The 22,812-nt window shown below is 36.5% G+C and overlaps 1 pseudogene across 1 annotated transcript; it reads left to right on the top strand.

Annotated features, from left to right (window-relative positions):
* Positions 1-17,421: 17,421 nt before the first annotated feature.
* Positions 17,422-22,231, top strand: LOC149267370 (phosphatidylinositol 4-kinase gamma 7 pseudogene; annotated as a pseudogene). The gene is made up of 2 exons (XR_016260783.1): positions 17,422-17,823; positions 19,419-22,231. The product of XR_016260783.1 is annotated as a phosphatidylinositol 4-kinase gamma 7 pseudogene (transcript).
* The last annotated feature ends 581 nt before the right edge of the window (positions 22,232-22,812 follow it).

Genomic DNA, 22,812 nt, shown 5'->3' with positions numbered 1-22,812 from the left:
AGGCCCACTAGAAACACACCTTCAACTCTACTAGAGGATGACATGGATAGACTAAAAGGATTCCAACCAAATGAAAACCCATTCTTAGGTATTGGCGTACTTCCTATTAAGATTCCATAACCCACTGTGGGGATCGTGAAACTAGATGTGAAAAGGAAGCTAGACCCTCCAACATTTGACATAGGGATACTAGACACAATGGAACTAGAACCTCCACTCATTGTGAATGGAGAGGTAAAGGTGATTGATGTTAGGGTACCTGTACTTGACATGCCAAGTGGAGAAATTCCACTAAGATTCTTCCAAAACAAGGAGAAAGAGTCATAAAAGGATGTGGTGTGGAAGGGATCCATGGTCAAAGGTTTGGATGTGGGAGTGACCTCTGGAAGACCATCAACCACTAAAGGTATGGACACAACGACCCCAACACAAAATTATTAACGTTATCCATAAATGACTTGGGTAAGGGATTATGTGAAGATTTAGGTAATTCAACAACCCCACCTAATGAGATGGGTTTAGAGGTATGATGATGATGTGGGGAACTAGGGTCAACCACTAGATGAACATAAGCTTTAGGCCTCTACGTGGCATCCAAAGTAACCCAAGACAAAAATGTACCTGTGTTGGAAATAAGTCTACATATATGGATAGGTGGACCTACCTCGTAGGGGGAAAGGACCCCAAGTCTATGAAAATGACGCAAAAGAAAATTTACCATGATGACGACCAAATGTGACATAAGTGTGAACAAATAAAATTCCTAAGGCCACTAGATACTGAGAACAAACAACATGCACTAAAAATATCCTGAAGCTGCAAACCAAGCAAACCAGAGTGGGAAAGGGATCCTCTCACCACTAAAGATTGCTTAATCAATGTATGGATTAGTGGTGAGGAAATGGTTGGGATAGTTATAATAGGTACTTGCAAGTGCTCTTATGAGTCTTGGAGCACCCTCGCAGGAGGACCGAGTGAGTTGCCTAAAATACGCCTTAGGTACATCAAGGACCAACCCCCTCGCCATCACCTGTGATAGTATCCTAAGAAAGGACACTAAGGTCACCACCAACAACACCACATATTGGGGGGGACAATCGTAAGCTAGAACTACACACAAGGGAAGGGTATTGAGCCCAAAGCCTCGCAAAAGAGACCCACACGAGTATGATCCAGTACCAAACAGAGTTGGGAGGTCACTCTGAAGGTCCAAATGTAGCCTAGTGCTTAACCCTTATGTTAGAAGGGCTTCCCAGACTGTGCCACTGAAAGTGGATTTACACACCCTATCTCAAGATGCTATGTTTGTTTTGTAGTCTTAGGGAAGTTAACCTCACTCCCCTATCCCAAGACCATAGCCTATCTAATTTTGGTTTGCTACCAAGGAAAGAGAAAAATATTGAATTAATTTTATTAAGTGCATTAATTTTAATGGCTATCCATTAAGTCAAGGGTGATGGATGAAACTGAAATGATGTTATGACTCAATTGATTCAAATAAACCATGAAAAGAAATGAAAGTGCAAAATTTTAGTTTCAATGAATTCTATCTACAGTAAGGAAGAGATATTTTCTTTTTAAAATGAAACCATGAACATATCCCTCACTTCTATCTCATTTAACATTTTGATCCCAACAAACAAAACAAAAAACTGCTGCAAAAATGGCAGCAAAAGAAACAAAAGAAAACAAAGGAAATGTTACCCAACACCAAAAACCCTAGATCTACCCACAAGAATGCACTAAGGTTCGAAAAACGAGTTTTCAATCAAGTAGTAAAACTACAGGTAGACAATTAGTGCAAGGTTGTTAGTACAATGATGTGAGAGAGGTATCTGAACACCAATGTTCCTAAAAAGAATCAAAACCAAAGATGAAGGATCAAACCCTAATAAGGTAACAAAAACCACAAAATTGCATGTAATCTCAGTAAAAAAATAATGATCTAAGCCTTAAACTTCAGATTCAAAACACTACCTAGCAGGGTTTGGAGGGATGCAAAAATCCCCTTCAAGATCTAAGATTAACCCCTCAAGTTTTAAGGAAAATAGCCTTCAACGATTTTTTAGAGAGGGCCTGAATGAAATAGACTGGCTTATCAAAGCTCTTCAATAGTTATGCAGACCAAAAAAGAGGGCTATCAACTCCCCGGTTTGAACCGTAAGCATGAAACAAAGGAGAAAAACTTAGATTTAGGAGGTTTTACGATCTGGGTTTCGAAACAAAGCTTCTTGGATGACTAATGACCACTATGAAACATCAAGGAAACCAAAATGCACCCTAAAATATTAAATACAATAGGTAAAGAAAATTGTTTTATTGGGAGATCCCAGTATGGTCACCAATTATGTTTAAGAGAGAATTTCACATACAATAGTAGGTTACTTTAATCCAAGCAAGCCTTTCCTAGATGGTATGTATGTGTGAATGAAAAAGTGAGACAAAAGAAACTAGACAATCCCAATCACATTGAGATTCACAAGAAAAAGGCAATAAACATACCTTTGACGCTAGATCCTTAACTCTATTTCATGAAGCCAACTCTAGGAAGATCTCCTTCAATATCTTTCCTCCTAGATCTCTTATATCAATTGCACATAGAGAAAGAACCTGACACGATCTTCCTAAAAAAAATATTAGTGCAACATAATACATTAATCATATAACAAGTCAAAGAAACATGAGAGATGAATGGGGAAATATTCGTTACTATTTCTCTTTGTTTGAACTGGAGTACATTAGTGAGTCCTCCAATATTTTCCCTTGATTTTCTCCCAAACCTCTATGCTCGTTGGTGTTGATGCATAGGTTTATCACGGTCACAGCTCTGACAACATTCTGGCATAAGTTCATTTCTTCTCCCTGTGACTAGTGAAGAGCTTCATTTATATATATCTTCTCATGATTGGCCTTCATTATTTGTATTATGTTGCATTCTTGCATAAGTCTGGATCAATACTAGCCTATTTGTACAACCTCACAGTGCGATCCAAAAAGCACTAAGACCATTTGGAAGATCTTCGTCTAGTGTTTCAGAGATGTCGACACTACAACCTATGCTTGAACCCTCTCAAGTGTGTATTTTTCATCAACGCAGGAAGACTACTGGGATTCATCATTTCCCAGCAAGAAATTAGAGTCAACCCTTTGAAGGTCCAAGCCATCCGAGAAATACCACCTCCAAAAACTTTGAAGAAATTACAAAGCCTGCAAGGTAAGGACAATTTCTTATGCCGCTTTGTACCTGATTACACCACTTGTGTGCATAGCTTCTTGCACCTTCTTCATCAAGATGTTCCCTTCCATTGGGATGAAAAAGCCAAAAAATCATTCTAGTCCTTGAAAGATACATTATCTTAAGCTTCGTTGATTAGCCCTCCTGACCCTACCAAGGATTATACCCTCTACTTATCAACATCTGACATAACCATCATGGGGGTATTAGTATAAGAAGGATGACATAATAGAGAGCATGTTATTTATTACTTCAACGAGAACCTCTCTGGCCTACCTTAAAGTATGACCCAACAGAAGAAAAAAAAATAGCCCTAGCCCTTGTACACTCAGTACATAAGCTTTAACATTATATCATCTTACAGACCACCACTGTAATAACAAATATTAACCCCATGAGATATTTTCTCTCTCATCGTAGATGAACCATAAATATGCCCAATGGGTAGTTGTTTTGCAATAGTTTGACCTACAATTTTCTTCCCTTAAAAGAAAGAAAGCTCTTATCCTTGCAGAGTTCATCATGAATCTCCCTACAGAGTGCCAAGCGTCCCCTGTCAATGATTCTTTCCATGAAAAAAACTTGTTCATCATATCTCAGTACGACCCCTGATACGACGATATCCTTCTCTTTCTTCGAACTCATAAGTTAAACCCTCATCTCACTCACAACAATCATAGGCACATTCAACATCAAGCCCCCTATTACCTTCTTATGGGGGGCGTCCTCTATCGTCGCGGCATTAACACCATTCTTTGTTGATGTCTTACCTTTGAGTAAGTTGAGCAGGTCTTAAATGACTGCCATAGAGGAGCCTACAATGGCCACCTTTCAGGGATGTCCACTACCCAAAAAATCCTTTGTTTCAGTTACTTTTTTCCCACCTTGTTTTGCAATTGTATTTAAGCAATCAAGCGATGTGAGTGCTGCCAAAGATACACTCACAAGGCACGAGCTCCACCAACTCCCCTTCACCTAATCACTGTCACAGGCCCTTTTTTCAAATGAGGCATAAACTTCATGACTTGCAACCCCTAATCTTCTGATGGTCATAAATACATCGTGCTCGTTGTCGACTACTTTACAAAATGGGAACAATCCATGTCCACATATAATAACACCGTGGAAACCGTTGCATGGTTTTTCTTCAACCATGTCATAATGTGGTTTAGTGTTCTCAGGAAGTAGGTATCGGATCATGGAAAACGCTTCGAGAGCAATATATGTCAAGAACTATCACAACACCTCACGTGTTTGCTTCCCCATGCTACCCTCAGTCCAATGGCTAAGTAGAAGTTGCCAACAAAGTTTCTAAAACAATGTTATAACGTGGTGAACAACCATAAAACCAATTGGTATCACATGGTTTTTTCAGCCTTATGGGCACACCGCATAAGAGTCAAAGCCTCCATAGGGTTCACACCCTTTCAATTGGCATATGGGGTCGAGGTTGTGCTCCCCATTGAGTGTCAGATCCCTACCTTACACTTAGCCATCAAACTCCTCCCAAATACCTCACCTTTAGAGAAAAGGTTAGTACAATTGGAACACATCGATGAAAGTTGACATGAATATATCCAACTTAATTAATCCCATAAAAAGAGGAATAAAGCCTCATTTGACCACAATTTCACCCCTCATACATTCATAGAAGGGGAGTTAGTCCTTCACTACGATGTTTCCAAAGAGGCTTTATGACCAGGGAAATTCAAAACATTATGGAAGGGACCATACATTTTTAAACATTGCCTCCTCAAGGGGGCATACATGTTGGCAAAGCCTAATGGGACTTGCTTCGAAGATCCCATAAATGGGCTCTACCTAAAAAAAATTATCCATAACAGTCAAAACAACCCTACAATCATAGATGATGTCGCATAATCATAGTTGATGTTACTCACTCAATTATATCCAAAATCGCATCAATGCGGATGCACCCCTCCTAAAAAGAATCAGGTTCATAGTACACTTCATCCCATGTCATCAGGTCCACATTACTAGGAGGGAGTGACGTCGATAGTAAACATCCACCTCACCGGTGAATGTCACATCTCAACCCCAAATGTCGAAAGCCTCTTGGTCTCGCTACCATCTCCCTATCACAAAATGCAAGAAGTCCTCCAGTGATCTTAGCAGAAGGTTCAAAATGAACTTCGAGAACCCCCATTGAGTCAATAATTCTCAAGTTGGAGCATCACCTATCACTACTATGTAGATGTGGTCCCAATCCAACTCCCGCCATGTCATACCCACCTTGCCCAAAGTATGAAAAAAAAAATCAGCCTCATGGCTTAAATTTTTTCCTTCTATCAGCATAACATGCCTATTTTAATAACATGCATAAGATATTGTGCTAAATTTTCCTATACAATTACTCGCATCGTGTGACACGTGATGCACACAATTGTTTCTTAGATAGTCATGCGCCTGCACATTTATCACCCAAAAAGTCGCCAGGTCCTCGGGATGAAGATATCACGGTTTTTTCACCCACAATCATGTGCTCGTGTGACTATTGTGCCCTTACCCACACGACTATTTCACAATCACCCATGGGAGTTTTGGATTTTTCCCTCCCCTGGTGATTTTCAACAGTTAAGGTATCATTCTTCACTCACCGTGATAGGCTTCCTTGAAAGGTTTGCATATCTTGACATCATTTCTATGAAATTCACCATAGGGTCCATCATCTCGACCATGTTTACCACCACCTTCCACCAACACCTAGTAAGCATCCATGTCGGTTGATAGTACCTCCCACACATGGATCACTTCATTTTGTAGATCACCTTACACTATAAGGATCCATGACCATTTACTCAGGCCTGGGAGCCATCTCATTCACATGTCTTGAAGATCATCCTCATTCTCCTCTTCTTTACTCATTACTTAACAACCCTACTCTTGGGCCACCATATTTATTCTTTGTCGGATTAAGTCAAATGCACACCCACGTTCTACATTTGGCCTATCATCCCTCCACACGACATAGTTCATTTGCGTCACACCATCAGCCTCATATTTATTCTTTGTTGGATTAAGTCAAATGCACACCCACGTTCTACATTTGGCCTATCATCCCTCCACACGACATAGTTCATTTGTGTCACACCATCAGCCTCATATTTATTCTTTGTCGGATTAAGTCAAATGCACACCCACGTTCTACATTTGGCCTATCATCCCTCCACACGACATAGTTCATCTGCGTCACACCATCTGCCTCATCAACCTCACACCGAGACCAACCAATGGGGCCCCCACCCTTAGCAAAAAACCACACCTGCATCATTACGCAAGCGACAATTTTCTTGGGGCACCTGTCTCTATGTCTATACAAACCAAACCACTTTTACATTCTTTTGCCACGTGTGCAAGATTTTTTAGGAAAAGGATTCCCATCCATATTTTTGTGTCATTTACCTGACGGAAATCCCTAGTCGCCCTTGGTTGGAGCTCACTTATAACACCACACCATGATCTACATAAATCCATTTTTTACACGACAGTCAAAATGCTCATACCCACCCTGGATGTCCTACAGACTCTAGGGCCATCCCCCTCAAGAAATTGTTTTGATTGTCATCACTCGCATTTCAGCTCCAACCTCGAGAAATTTTTAATATATACCCATACTGTCAGCTCTTGTTATCATGAATCTATAACCCACCATATTACAACCATCTGTATTCCTTCATAATGATTCCCCTGATCAACATTTTGGTCGGTTGGCTCTTCTTTCCTATCGACTTCAACATCCATCTTCCAGGATCGAAGCAGTACCTTTGTTGCTCCCCCCTTTTCGGGACAACTTCAGGTGGCACAGTGGGAATCATTATTTCCCATTGATGTCATCATTCTCCCTGACATTCGACACCATCAAAGTTTTTCATGTCACAATAGTATTGTACATTGTGACCCTTGCAGTTCTCTCATTTACTCGAAGACCTATGCATCCCTTAGCACCTCATTCAACAATGCTTACATTTCGATGCATGGGAGGTACCCATAGTCGAAGACCCATGCATCCTTGAGAACCTCATTCAACGATGTTTCACTTGTGATGCACGAGGGCACCTAGTTCAGTCTATTTGTCAAAGGTGCCCCTAAGGGCATAAGCAATTATCATCATTAGCCACATCAATACTGACTTGACAGGACCATTTCCTGTATGATTGTAATACTTAGTCATAGCAATCATAATGAGCAAAGGATATGCCCGCCTTGTATAAACACTTTTTGTATCAGTATCTCTTCAAATCATGGTTATATATAGTTCTCAGTCAAGGATTTTCCCTACTCATCTCCACAGTCAGTTGCTTTATTTCTCAAGAAGTTGGAAAGACCCTCAGTCAAATCAACAAAACATGATGTATTTTGGTTATACGCTTGATCCTAACCTCATACATCAGGGGGCAACTGTTATCATGTGAAAATTATACACTCATCTGTATGCATTAGACGACACTCAAAGTCAGTGATCAACACATACAAAAGTGACATTTTTGGCTGGCAACACCATGAAGACCAAAAATCAAAAGCTTTCCTAAAGTTCAAATTAAAAATTTGAACTGCACAAGTGCACCATTACTGGAAATTAATGGTCGTGTGACTATTTCTTTGATAGTCATGTGGTTGCGAAAAGTCCACTCAGCACCTCAGGCTGCTAAGCAATACTCCAAATATTGACATGATGGGCTGACAAATTCAAGCCTTGAGCCCCAAGAAGCCTTAAAGGAAAGGAATTGGTATCTCTCATCTCATTTATGAGGTGAACCACCACATTGATGAGCCAAGGGGAGGAGGAGTTTCCAAGAAACTCTATAAATATAAGTTCAAGGAGAGATAAAAAACAAGAAGAAGCAAAGCATTGTTATGTTGCCAAAATTTCTCCCTAGAAATCAAGCATTTCATTGAGAAGAGGATTTCATCATTGAGAGAGTCTTCATACTTCTTTGAGAGAGAGAGGAAGCTTGCAAGGAGATTGAGGAAAGGAACTTCCTTGTTGAGGATTTTTGAGCACCATTTCTCAAACAATTCTCTCCAAGTGTCTTTTTATTCATCTATTGTATCTCTTCTACATTCAACAGTCAATAAAGGGAACCCTTTTCCATTACTTTGTTGATGTGTTTTCTTCATTAAGCATTGTTTATGTGTTTGCTTCATAGTTTTTAGTTTATGTTTATGTATGCATTGTTTCCATTACTTTCAATGCCCTTTTTATCTATGTTTTTCCACTAACAACAACCAATTGCTTGTTTTTTCCTTGTATGTAACAACCAACTCCAAGGAAGGGGTCCTTGATACTCCATAGCAACAAAAACACCATAACAATAACGTTGTCAACATATCCAACCGCTTGAATACCTCTATTGAGATGAGGTACTTTTGAATTATGTTGTCGATAATGAAGTGCAGTGAAGCACACTTCACCCACATCTGCGAGTGAAAAAGGGGCTCACCCCCCAATTATTCGAGCTCACTTGGATGGACCTTGGTGGTAGCAATAGTGGCATTATGTTCTGCATCAATGATACACTTCCTCTTAGCTAGATATGATTCAGAGTCAAAACCTTCATTTGACTCTAAGGCTTTCAAATCAGCCACCAATAACTATTTTAAGCAACATTCATCCGTGTTATGCCAAGGGTTCTTATGGAATTTGCACCACTTTCTTGTGTCTTTCTTCCTATTCCTATTACTCTTCTTTGTTTGCAACTTAGATGGGTTTTCCTGGGGTGGTCCATCTTGGCTTTGTCCTTTGTTTTATGGTTTAGGACAACATTTTCCCTGCTTTTACTGTGAGGAATTCCCATATCCAAACTCTCATTTCATCTGTTTAAATTTTTGCTCAATTTTGACAACATATCGGTATGCTGTGTTCAGTGAAAAGATGTCCAAAAACTCCATTTATGTTTGGATAAATTTGTGTAAACTATTGTAGTATTTGAGCATAAGACGTTGCTCGAAGTCTTTGATACCCAAATTAGTGCACAAGGCATGGAAGATATTTGTGAAATCTGGCATTGTTTGGTCACTTTCCTTCCACAGTGTGGTACATCTAATGTACTAGTCTTCGTATATTCTAATAGAGTAATATTGTTCCTTCGGATCATTCTTGAAAAAGACCCAAATGGGTGTGACTGAAAACATTATGGATTTCTCTATGCTCTTTTGCTCATAGCAAGTCTCCCATCAATCCTTGACATGGAGGACAACTTTAAGGAGTGAAAATGTAATATTTTCTATATCAAAAAAATTATGGACTGAAAATTACCCTTTCAGCAAATTTAACCATTTTTCTAGAGCATTTGCATCTATCTGACCTTAGAATACAAGAATATCAAATCTAACTTGTACCTTGAAGGAGGCGATGCCTCCATAGTGACCATTTGATAAAGATGCATTGATTATCATCATTCATTGAAAGATCTAGGAAAAACTATCCATCATCTCATCACTCTATGGCACGGGGCTTCCTCGTGCAATAGTTTAATAGGATCTCCTACTCCCTCATATTTCTTTTCTTCCACCATGGGAGGTCATCAAGTTCAACGAGGATGGTCATGCAAAGGCTCAAATAGTTCGTGCCCCAACTCCTTATATCCTAATCTTGTTGGGGACATGCATAGAAAAATGGATATAGAGCAAGTTGTTCTAATATCACTGGTCCAGGTTGTCTAAGGAATGAGACAAATGGTTGATGATAAAATCAAATGTCACAAGTGCAAAAAAGAAATAATGTAGAGTAAACTCATAAGAAAAGAGTTTAATTACTTCTAAACAATATCGTTTGACTACATCATGAGAAAAGCTTGTATGGTTTTACAACAGTGAATGCTCATATTTATATTATTTATGGTGCCTTTTCACCTAGAGTCATGCACTTTTGTCATATGCCCAATACCATGGTTAAATACCATAAATCACTATGATAAAAACTAACAAATAACTATATATGGTAAAACCTAATTACATGATTAGATTTTTATTTTATTTTCTTCCACCTCTTAAATACCATGGTTGTATACCATGGTTTACCAAAATCATGGGTTTGGAAACCTCCAATAGTAGAAAACAATTATTAACCTTGGTGATTTGATGAAAAAGGTGGATAGCCAACAATTTATACTCAGATCAAGATCCATCATAATGTCTTCTCTTAAGATCATTTTGACACTATTTTTGTGCAATATTAAAGTCTTTAGATCCTTTCTTCCTAGATTCACCTTTGGGATATCCAAATACATCTCTATAGACCTTAGAATAAAATCCTTGGTACCTAATATGACTTTAGAATTTCAAGCCTTTACCCAAACAAAACTCCTCCATTCCATTGCTATCAAACCCTTTTTTAAGTCTTCCTTCCCACTACAATTATCCTCCTAAAAATATTACCATATATCTCTATCCTCTTTGATCAATGTCTAAACCTTTTGACAAATAAATTGAGGAACAACTATGAAAACATAACAATGGATCCAAATTTACCTTACCATAGGTCTTATCATCAACCACTCCAAATATCAACTTTACTTATGCAACTAATGTACTAACAATATTATCACATCCACCTATTAAAATCGTGCTTTTCCTTGAGCAAGGATAACCTACAAGCTTTAAAGGTTTTGAAGACTAATCAGTAAAATGTTCCTCATAACCCCTTAAAAGGTTTTTACCATAAAAACTTCCATGAGTCTTATTCATTGGAAAGCTTTCAGAGTTGATAGATAATCGATAAATAATTCACCATCTCCTCCTTTAGTTTCAAAACTTTCTTCAACATTACAAATTCAACTTTCTTATTAAAAAAAATAAGTTAATGATAAACTTTATTCTCTTACTTTTTAATTTTAATTTTTAATTTTATTTTATCTATAATTACAAAATTTCATTTCACTTATACTCTTTTCTTCTTATTCATTCATTAGTCAAATACAACAACTGATAATTCTGATATTGTAATAGTAAATGGTATCTAAGAACTAAAATAAATCAATATAGTGTTAGATCTAAGACTTTTGTGATCCATATTGTAGACAAATGTCTTTTAGATTAATCACATTATTAAGATCTGGTCAACGTTTCGAACCAACTAATGCGGTTCATCCTCAGGACAAGGTGAAAAAAATCAATTAATCTTAAAGAATAAATAGTAGGGATGCATCATTGCGAAAGTTAACTGTTGAAAAAACTAGCCGTTAGGGATGAGTTAATAAGGTAAATTATTAAGTAATTCCGAACTTCTAGTTTTTTCAACAACTAACTCTGAGCAATGATGCATCCCTGCTATTTATTCTTGAAGATTGATTAATTTTTTCACCTTGTCCTGAGGATAAACCACATTAATTGATTCGAAACATCGACAAAATCCTAATAATGTGATTAATCCAAAAGACATTTATCTACAAAAGTTAATATAATTAAGAAAAATATTTATTTACTTTAAAGACAATTATAGCAAACAATGCATTTTTGTCCCTACAATAATCTACATGGTATAATTTGCAAGTATCCTATGGATTCCTTCATTTGCAATATATTTATTTTAATCCAATTACTTAGATGGTGGTTTATAGAAAAATTTATGGAAGTTTACCATCAATGCGCTAGATTTACTTTTCAATCAATTTTGATTTGGTCTATGCATCATGTGTTAGAGTGGGTGAATCCCTTTGTCTTGGTTAGACGTTCTTGAACAAAGTTAAAAGTACATGAACAAAGTTAAAAGTACATGCCAAGGAACAAGATTCGATGTCAAGTAGTTTAAAGCATTTAATAACATCCCATGCATTCTTTATAGAATTTAAAAGAATACATTCTATCTACCCATGTTCAATGTATTTCAATCTATGTTCAATGCATTCAGAAATTAAATAATGTAGTTTAAAAAATTTGTGATCTATAATTAATGCATTTTCAGCCAACACCATAGTTTAGCAAATATTAGAAGTTATATAATATTATTATAAATAATGTACTTTAAAGAATTTGTGATTGATATTTAATGCGGTCTCATCCAACACAATAGTTTAGTAAATATTAGAAGAAGTTGTATACTATTATTATAATTTTATGAATTATATATATTTTTTAATTTAATAGAAAAAAAATATTTATAAATTATTTTTAATTTTAGAAAAAAGTGGTTAATAGAGTGTAATTTTTTATTTATAAAATATTTAGAAAAATTATATAATGATATATGAGAATTTATTAATAATTCAAATGTGAAAATGAGAAGTTTGTGTATAGATAAAGTTAAATAAAATAAAGAAGAAATCACACAGACAAGGTACCTAAAAATTAGTGTTAATATGAAAAGTTTGTTTAAAGCTAAAGTTAAATAAAATAAAGAAGAAATGAAATTACTAAGACAAGTTAGATAAAATAGTTTGCACATAACAAAGAATGTATGCCCATAAGTAGTGTAGAGTAGAACACAATTAACAAAGCATGTATACCCATAAGTAGTTTGGAGTAGATAAAATAGTTTGGACATAACAAAGAATGTATGCCCATAAGTAGTGTGGAGTGGAGCACAATTAACAAAGCATGTATGCCCATAAGTAGTTTGGAGTAGGTCATAATTTTATTCGTGCATGTAATAGTGAAGAAATTGTATATAAAACATATGTCATGTAAGGTGAGAAGATGGCACATTTTAAGGGAGGAAGAGTAATTGAAGATGAGTTAGACATTACAAGCATCAAGGTATACAAAGCATTGTGTAGAAAGTAAATGGATTAACGATGAATAACAATGCAACATAGAGCACACATGTAGAAGGAAGGTGATGCATGTTATCATAAAAAACTACTCACTTGTGACACTTCCACAAGTATTGCCAAAAAAACATAATTATACGCATGCTTATCATCCATTTTATGTCATTTTCCACCTCTACTAGATCTCCAAAAGCTATTTTGAGAAAACTTGTTAATCCAATAGGGGCAACACAAATAATATCCTAAATAAGTGCACTACCAATGTAGAAAGCACCCCCAAAAATTGCACAACTCCACAAAAATCACAATTTTTTATTGTTTCCAACCCAAATTTTCTAAAAAGGAAAATTAGTTATAAGCGACATTTCTAAACCCTAATTGTTATTTTTATCCTTGATTTGGTCATATTTAACCACAATTTTGAAGAGCATTTCAAGTGGTTTTAATCATTATTTTTCCTATAAATAAAGAATTGAGGTCTCTACATCCCTCCATCCATTCATAGTAGGTACATGTTAAAATCAAACTAGAAATGTTGATAATACTTTATGGTTCATGCTACTTGCTCACCCAATGAAGGAGGGGATCTACACACATCAAAGAAATCAAGGATGCTCCCAAGGAGGAGGCTTTGGAGCTACACATGTTCAACGAGTCCATTCCCTAGGTGAACTTTTTGACGTTTCTATTGGAAATGGATACATTCTTTACAATCTTTCAACCTACTTGTTCATATCTATTACTATATTTTCCTTATTTTCTTTCTTTTCATATGAATGAGTTAGGTTTAAAGCTTTCAAGAGTAGATCTAGGGTATGGTTTTCATATTCTAACACCATTTTGTCTAGAACTAACATACAACAACTATATCTTATGCTTGTTGCTTCAAACACAAAAGACTATGAGAGCTTGACAATAATGGTTATGACCATATATCAGTTAACCCTAAACCTACTATGAATTTTTGAGAATCATCCCCTCAAGGACCAAATGATATACTCCCTAGACCTAGGTTCCTTCCAACTACTATTAGATGACATTGAACTTTTCTTTATTTCATATCATTGAACTTTTCTTTAATTCATATCGTGGACCATTTATATATGTTCCTTGCTATCTTGCTATGTTATGGGCTTTTCATGTTACTATTATTCACTTAATGAGTAAAATTTAGTATAAGTGTTTTCCCTATGTTATTGGTATGATTTTTGTCCTTGTGATAATTGTTTGAAACCATATATATATATATATATATATAAGAATTAATTTTTGTTAGACACGCATACGTATGTTTAAATTAATATTTAAATGATGATTTTATATACAAATAAAGTAATTACATGACCTTAGTAGAGGTAGCCCCAATGATGACCACAACAGATACTAGTTTTCTTGTGGATACTATCTAGATTGAAACTACATTTTGGTTTTGTAGTAAGACATAAAACTACTTCTAATTGACCAAAAACTCATCTTCCTTTGATGTAAGTAAACTGGTTAACTATCCATGACCCAAAGGCATCTAGGGGGTGTGAAAATTCACCCACTTACAAACCACCCAGGAGTTATTTCGAGTGACATGTTTTTTCTTTAATAATAGCAATGGGTCAACCCACATTCATGGATAGCAACCAGTGATGGTTGTCGACAATGTTGATTGAAAATGAGTTATAATAGTTTTTTCCACCTTTGAAAGAAAAAAACATTGTAGGAGAGTGGTCAACTATTTTATCCATATAAACCAACATTGATGAAAGGGATTTTATTTTATGGATTTTTTTAGTTGTTAACATCCATATAATTTTAAGGGCTAAAATTTACCTTTAGGCGAATTTTTCATATTTTTTCAAACATAATTTGTCAATTGCTATTTTTTTAAAGATAAAATTATAATTAAAAATTGCCCAAATTTTTTTAAAACTATATGAAGCCTTTAGATGCTTGAATATTTTAACAAAAATATAGCCAACCTTTTATTATTGTCATTTTAGGAATTAGTAAAATTGAAGGTCTTTACACTTTAAAAAAATGTTTGGATCTTTAAAGTTTTCTTTGGTTAACATTATCTTTATAAAACATGAATTTGTAAGTAATGATAAAATTTTACATTTGATTTAAATGTTTTTGTCCAATTTAAATGTTTTTGTAAGTGGCTTTGGAGATGAAGTCATAAATATTGCATATGTTGTACATGTATACTTTGTACTAGAAATATTGACAATTATAAGAATATATATTATTTTGTGGCTATGCACAAGTGTTTTAAGTATGTAAACTTTGTGTTAGTGAACACTAATTTGCAAGCATCACTGAAATTTTACATTTGATTTGAATGTTTTTGTCCAGTTTAAAAGTGTTTACAAGTGGCTTTAGTAGGAAATCATCAAACCTCACCTTAGACAAATTGCTTCATTCTTCGATTTTGCACATTGGACAACAAGATGTTTCCCATTTTCCTCTCATATATATATGCGTTTGGAGGGGGGGAATCATACATGTAAAATATTCAAATTTTACCATATCTATTATCAATTTTTTTCTTTTATAAAATATTGTGTTAGTTAGTAGAAGAAGCTAGAATTTAAGAGTTTAGAGGAATTATGAACTTCAAACAAGGACGACATTTTCAACATCTTAGGTCAATGCCAATGTCTCTTAGTGAACATTGAAATTTTGCAATCACTTTCTTATTAATTATTCTTTCCTAATGATTTAGTAGTCACTAAATCATTTGTAGTAGAGACGACGTCAAAAAGAGGGGATGAGTGTAAAGACAATGACTAATTCTAAAAGCACCAACAACTTCAGTACTTTAATGTCACTCTTACAAGGATGAGGTCCTTTCCTTCTTTACACTTGTTTTAGAATTTATTAGAGGGAACATTTATCATTTCACTTACTAACTCTTAGTTTAGAACTTACAAACACATAATATATCAATATCTAATTAAATCTGACAATAAATAAAATCTCTACCATTAAGAAAAACCAATCCTATAAAAATCTGTCATCTAATAAAAATCTAAAGTTTCGAAAACATTTTATCGAACATCAATTCTCAATATTGTTCTCAAACTATTTTTTCCCCTATTTTTTCCCTAATATCATTTTTAATCAATTTCCATAAATATCTATTTCTTTTCTTTTAATCAATTTCCATGGTCTTGAAACAACAAATTCTTTTTATTTTTTATTTCTTCCTCGATATAAAAGTGTTTATGATCATTGTTCAACATTTATATCTTATCTAACATCTTTAGTAAAAAAACATGCCATATAGTCTCTTGAATACTTTGCCACTACACAAACTTAATACCAAAATACCAAACATTTATATAAAAATAAATAAATAATTTTTTTTAAAATAAAAGCATCGTTCATGACAGATGTATTCTAAGATCAACCAAAAATTACACTGGGCCCCACTATTGTACATCTAAGATCAACCGAAAATTACACTGGGCCCCACTATTGTACATCTAAGATCAAACAAAAATCACACTGGCCCCACTTTTATCACAAGTATATGTAAATAGCAAGCATAAACACAAACAAAAACGTTGATAAAAAGTCTTGAAATGAGTTATCACAACACCTCACTTTCACCAACTTGATAGCATCTCATTAAATTTTCTACCCTAATTCTTATATAAATCAAATATTTCACCATCATATATTTTTATATTGGACCATAAAAAAATGAAATGTCAAATTCCAATAGTGTATACGTGTAAGGGTTGAGAACACCCCACCACTGTTATGACATGCAAGTTGATGGTTTCCTTATCTCGATAATAATATCATAAAATTGTCCATAAGAAGCCTCCAGAGACTGTCCGCTTTACAGAAACATGCATGCCTACGTGGCCCACCTAGGAATGCCCACGTGACCCACCTGATGATGGAAGCCATACCCCTGGCCCCTAGGAACATATATATTCCACCCACCGAATATATATTTTAATTTCCACAGCACATGGTATACTCCCAAGTTGCATGTATCGCTAGGAAAAACGAGCCCAGAACCAAAAGTAAAGGGATTCCCAAGAGGGCCACCAATCTAAAAGTAACCTAACCTCACTACAAGGTTAAACACAACTGCGGTTAAATAAATATAAATAAATAAATAGACAAACAAATAAAAATAAATAAACCTTAGTTATAAGATATTTAGAGTCATCGCATCGTACGGTCACTGTCTGGCCATGTCATCACGGAAGGTGCCTAGTCAATGGTGTAGAATAATGGAAAGTTGGGTCCCCAAGGGGTATAGAGAATCGATACCAGCTGGACATGTACGCTACCGTATTAGATAAGATCGTGCTGCCTACTGCGCCATGCCACGTCACAAAGTAGGTACATGGATTTCACTGTTCACATCCCGCAGCGGCCGCCAGATGAGATAAGTTTCCCCGTCCTCGACGAGATTTTTTTAAAGCCGACAACCGATCCGATATCTCCACGTCCGCATGATGTTGCCAACGTGGACCCGGTTGACCGCTGTCATGCATTTCATTCTGCAGAAACTTCTTCTCTTCAACGAACGAACCAACGAACCAGTGTGTGCGCGCGCTTGCAGCTTCTCTTTTAACAGTGAGCGAGGGCGAGGGTCTACTGTTGACGAGCGGCCTTTGTGATCTGCGTTGAATCCCGCTGATATCTTTTGGCGGCCGTACGAGCGCCGATCTCAGCCGTCGATCTGCCAAAGTGCGTGCCGTTTAATCTGTTAACCCGATTCCAGACCCTCGCAGGATTCGATCCGGGGACATGTAACGCTGCGGGATTTGGGACAATCTGGCTGAGTAGACTCCAAAGGCGGAGGTCCGGCGTTCGACCTTTAGTGGCCCTCGTCTCGTCGAGGTTAGTTACAGGATTTTTCGCTAACCTCCCATTTTGATCTTTAATTATTTCAGTGTTATAAAAATACAAATGCAAATCCAAAGGGTTTTTGATGAATATCGATTTTCTTGAAAAATCAGTGTTACTGTCGTTTTAAATGGAATTGATTGGCTTGCAGTAAAATTCTGAAATTAGTGATTTTGTGACTATCTAATTGATTTAATTTGATGTTTGATTTTGGGATTTTGTATTTCATGTATTTGTGTCTGATGGGCATATTTTATCTTTCTTATATGTACATAAATGAATATTTGTGTTATTTGTATAAAGGGTTTTTTTCGTTTTTTTTTTAACTACACATATGTACTCAAATAGATGTCAAGACTGTTTTCATTCTTTAATCAATTTATAAAAAATCTGAGGAACATATTTGCTTAAGCGGTTAAATTTTGTACCAATTTATTTATTTATTTTACCTAGTTTCTTACTGTTTTCACCACAGAAGTATCAATATTATGGTGTTTCCAATTAGTGATTAGTGTTACCAGACTTTTCCTAGCCCGAGTTGACCTTTAAGTATAATTGATTTTTGAAGAAGCTAAGCGTAGACACTCTTATAAGTGAAACGATTTTTGAAGAAACTAAGCGTAGACACTCTTATAAGTGAAACGAGGGAAGAAATAACACTCTTTTTTCCCTTTTGTAAACCCCATTTCTGAGCATATTTGTGAGCAGTCCAAAATCCATAACCTTTGTTACAAAACCCCATTTCTGAGCAGATTTATGAGCCGTCCAAAATCCATAACCTTTGTTACAAAACCCCATTTCTGAGCAGATTTGTGAGCAGTCCAAAATCCATAACCTTTGTTTTTCTAATATTTCTTGGCTGTCTGCTTCCCTGACGATGATGAGTCTAGTACCCAACCCAATCGTTGTGATTCTGAATATTTATTTCTTAAGCAGCTTATCTAAAAATATTCATATACATTATGCTGAGTTTTCAAAAAACAAAGGGAAAAGAAAACACTTAATTTATTTTCTGCAATCGCCATTTTACGGCAAATTTGTCAACAGTGTAAAATCTACGGACTTTACGTGTTTACTTTATTATTTTGTATCCCTTGATAATGGGTTTAAGTGTTCACCAGAAAATTTGGGATTACAAATATTTGGAATGTAATTTATCAAAAAACATGATCGGCTGAAATCGAGTGAAAAGATTTGAAATCAGTTGAAAGTTGCATTATATAGACATAATAAACTTTTTGTAAATTAAGGAATTATTTTTTACTGAAATACATTTTATTTACCAAGTCAACTCCCCAGTTTAGTTACCCAAAAATCTATTTTGATACTTCAGATATGTGCTATATTTATTAGTGGTCTAAAACTAACTATAGTGGGGAATGCAGTGACTATAGTGGGGAATGCGGTGATTGTCTTAAAGTATTCTAACTATAAAACCCAAAGCGTAAGCTTTCTGAGTCAAACGAATCATTGTTTAGAAGCACCCTTCTAATGTGTTTCCATCAGTTGATAATGCAAATTGTAGTAATTGGTATCTTGTGGATTTATTGGATATTTTGGCTCACATTCTCCGTGAACTTAACATGCAGGGAAGCCGTTTGCAGTTTGCTTCATCTCCCATGCTCAAGCATCAGGGTTAGAACACAGCTGGGGTGTGAAGAGCAGCATGAGTATTTTCTAATTGTAGGCTCTTCAATCAAATTGAACTTTAGATTCATGATTGTTACTGAAGGAAAGCTTTCTTCTTCCAACCGGGCAAGGTACCTTTCAGGTGGAATTTTGCCTGGGAAATCATCTGTAAGCACCATAGACTCTAGGAAAGCTCACGCTTCCTACATGCCTTCCAACTTGGATTGTCCTGTGAAAACTCAAATGGCTGTTGTCATTGGAGAAGGAGTTGCGAGCCGGGAATACCATGGCCTCAAAAGCTTGGTGGGAAGACAAAGTTGCAGGAGGAGGGTATTTGTTCAAACAGACACAGGCAGTGTGCTGGGTATCGAGTTGGATAGGTCAGACAATGCAAACACGGTTAAAAAGATGATGCAGATCGCACTGCATGTACCAACCGAGGAGAGTGCTCTTACCTTTGGTGACTTGGTGCTAAAGAATGATCTGAGTGTGGTCAGAAATGATGCTCCTCTGCGTCTCACTAGGAGCCTCATTCATAGAAGCTCTTCCACTCCTTGTCTTTCTCCTGTTGCTGATAGTCAGCAACAAAGGGATAGGAGTGGACCTTTGGAGATCATTGGTGGTTTGAGTGGCTGCTCCAGAATGAAGAAATTGATAAAGCAAGCAATTGAGGCAATCGAATGTGGTGTAGATCCAATCCCTGTTCATGGAGGGCTTGGTGGAGCATACTTCTTCCGTAATAATAGAGGAGAAAGTATAGCTATTGTAAAGCCTACAGATGAGGAGCCGTTTGCACCTAATAATCCTAAAGGTTACGTTGGAAAGATTCTAGGGCAACCTGGCCTAAAGAGTTCAGTTCGTGTGGGAGAGACAGGTGTCCGAGAAGTTGCTGCTTACCTTCTAGATCACAGAAATTTTGCAAAGGTGCCTCCAACTGTGCTTGTTAAGATTTCACATCCAATTTTTAATATTAACAATGGGATGACCATAAACAAAAGCCCAAAAAGTAAACAAGTAAAATTGCTTCATTTCAGCAGTTTGTTATACATAATTGTGATGCCAGTGACCATGGGACATCCAGCTTCTCTGTTGCTGCTGTACATAGGATATGAATTTTAGATATAAGGATATTAAATACTGACAGACATGCTGGCAACATCCTTGTAAAAAGGTTGGAAAGAGATTTTGGCAGATATCCTCAAATGAGTGATGTTGTTGAGCTTATACCTATAGACCACGGTCTCTGCCTTCCAAAAACGCTGGAGGATCCTTTCTTTGAGTGGCTTCATTGGCCTCAAGCTTCTCTGCCATTTTCAGAGGATGAGTTAGAGTATATAAATAGGCTTGATGCAAATAAAGATGCAGATATGCTGAGATTGAAGTTGCCCATGCTGAGGGAGTCATCTTTAAGGATTCTTATATTGTGCACCACATTCTTAAAAACTGCTGCCGCTGCTGGTCTTTGCCTTGCAGAAATTGGTGAAATGATGAGTCCATAGTTTCATGGTGTAGAAGAGGAAGTGAGTGAGCTGGAACTAATTTGTATGCAGGCTAAATTTGAGGTAGATCAACAAATGTCTACCACTAGTTGTGAATCGGTTACTAATTTCTCAGAAGCCTTCCCTGAGAAGGAACATGCAAAAAATCAGTTTGAGTTTGATGACATGGAGTATGAGGAAGATTTTCAGCATGTTGCTGACTCTCTGAATTATGTGGAGAATGGGTTGAACTTTGGCAGGATGCATGATCCTCAGAAATCAAGTAGGTATAATACCCTACCTAAAATACATGAAGTGACTGGACTTCCGTGCTTGCTCTCTCAATCTACATTCCCAGGTCACTACCAGGAAAGAAATGATTTCCAGCATCATTCGGCTTTGAATGGGTCATTTCATGGTGTTGTTTCCAAAGATTTTTCTGTAAATTATCCTTCATCACCAAGACTTTTGCATGGAGGTACTAGAATGTCTTTTCCATATAATTGCTCCTCTCCAAAAACCACCAGAGGGTGTTGTTCACTCTCGAAATTGGAAGAGATTCCTTGTTCAGGTGGGGAAGAACTGCAGGAAGAGCTTTCCGAGAGCAAGCAAGAAATCCATGGTTTGAAGCAACAAGGTCCATCGCATGGACAGTTTGAGATTCCTTATTTAGGAGGGGAAGAACTGCAGGAAGAGCTTTCCAAGAGCAAGCAAGAAATTCATGTTTTGAAGCAACAAGGCCCATCGCATGGACAGTTTATATCACCCAGGAGTATTTGCTTCCCTCAGCAAAATCAACACTGTCCAAGCCGTAAAGGAGCATGGAAAGAGCATTCAGGGCAAGTTGTTTCAACTTTAAGAGCAACGCAAAGTGACCATGAAATGGGTATGGTGGCTCCAAAAAGCATAAAGTTTTCAGACATGAGTGAGGGGAATTGGACCTTGTTCATTAAAATTTTCCAGGAACTTCTGCCCAAAGCAGTCGCATCAAGAAGAACCAGGACCATAACCCACAGGCAGAGACTCGGAACTTCATGCCAGTTTTGAGGACTGGTCTTCTGAAAAAGGTTTTGAAAGCTGCTTGGTGCATGCTTGGTTTGAATTGTAATATATTGTACAATACTTGTATAGACTTATGAAGAGAACTTGGAGGTGGTTGAGCCAATTTATTTTGTGGCCTACTACTGTAATGCGTTTTCCATATATACTTTGTGGATGGGATGACAAAGTTTCAAGGTGTTTTGTCCCCAAGTAAAATGACAAGCTGTTATTTACTTCAGCCGTTACATTATTTACCGTCATGTACCTATAATCTGCGTGCATGTGTCCGTGTGCACATGTGTGTTTCCAGTTGAGCACGTTCATCTCCATTGAAGTTTTGTTGGAGTCTTAGGAAAAAATACAGATCGACATGAACGGCCTGTTCGATTTCAGAGTTTTGTTCATGATCTCCTTTTTAGAATGTATTAGTTAATATGACTGTAATTTGATTAGAAATCGTTGTGTTCCAAAGCATACTCTCAACTGCTGAAATGGCTTGATGTGAAATGCTTCAGCCTTCTTTTTTAATTCTTGAAAATGAGGCTTCAGTTGGTTAAGTTACAAACTTCCTCCTAGACCACAATGGCTTGAGGAATATCCACACCCTGTGACCTCATGCTTAAAATTTTAAGCTACCCGTCCGCAATGTCAACATACATAAACAAAACTGACCCCAGAAATCCACAATACAGAAGTAGACCCCTGGAAAAAAACTCAAGGCAAGAGAAACAAATGTAAGCCATGGTTATACGCAGATGCACAAATATTTAGACAAAGGACAGTCCCATGCTTATAGTTCTAATCCACCAGTCAGCAGAGTGAACATGCATAAATA

The sequence above is a fragment of the Pinus tabuliformis genome, chromosome 6 (assembly GCF_031772625.1).
Source record: "Pinus tabuliformis cultivar Carrire ecotype Pingquan chromosome 6, CPIR1, whole genome shotgun sequence".
Lineage (NCBI taxonomy): Eukaryota > Viridiplantae > Streptophyta > Pinopsida > Pinales > Pinaceae > Pinus > Pinus tabuliformis.
The sequence above is the reverse complement of the archived record's forward strand: the minus strand, read 5'-3'. Positions and strand labels throughout refer to the sequence as shown.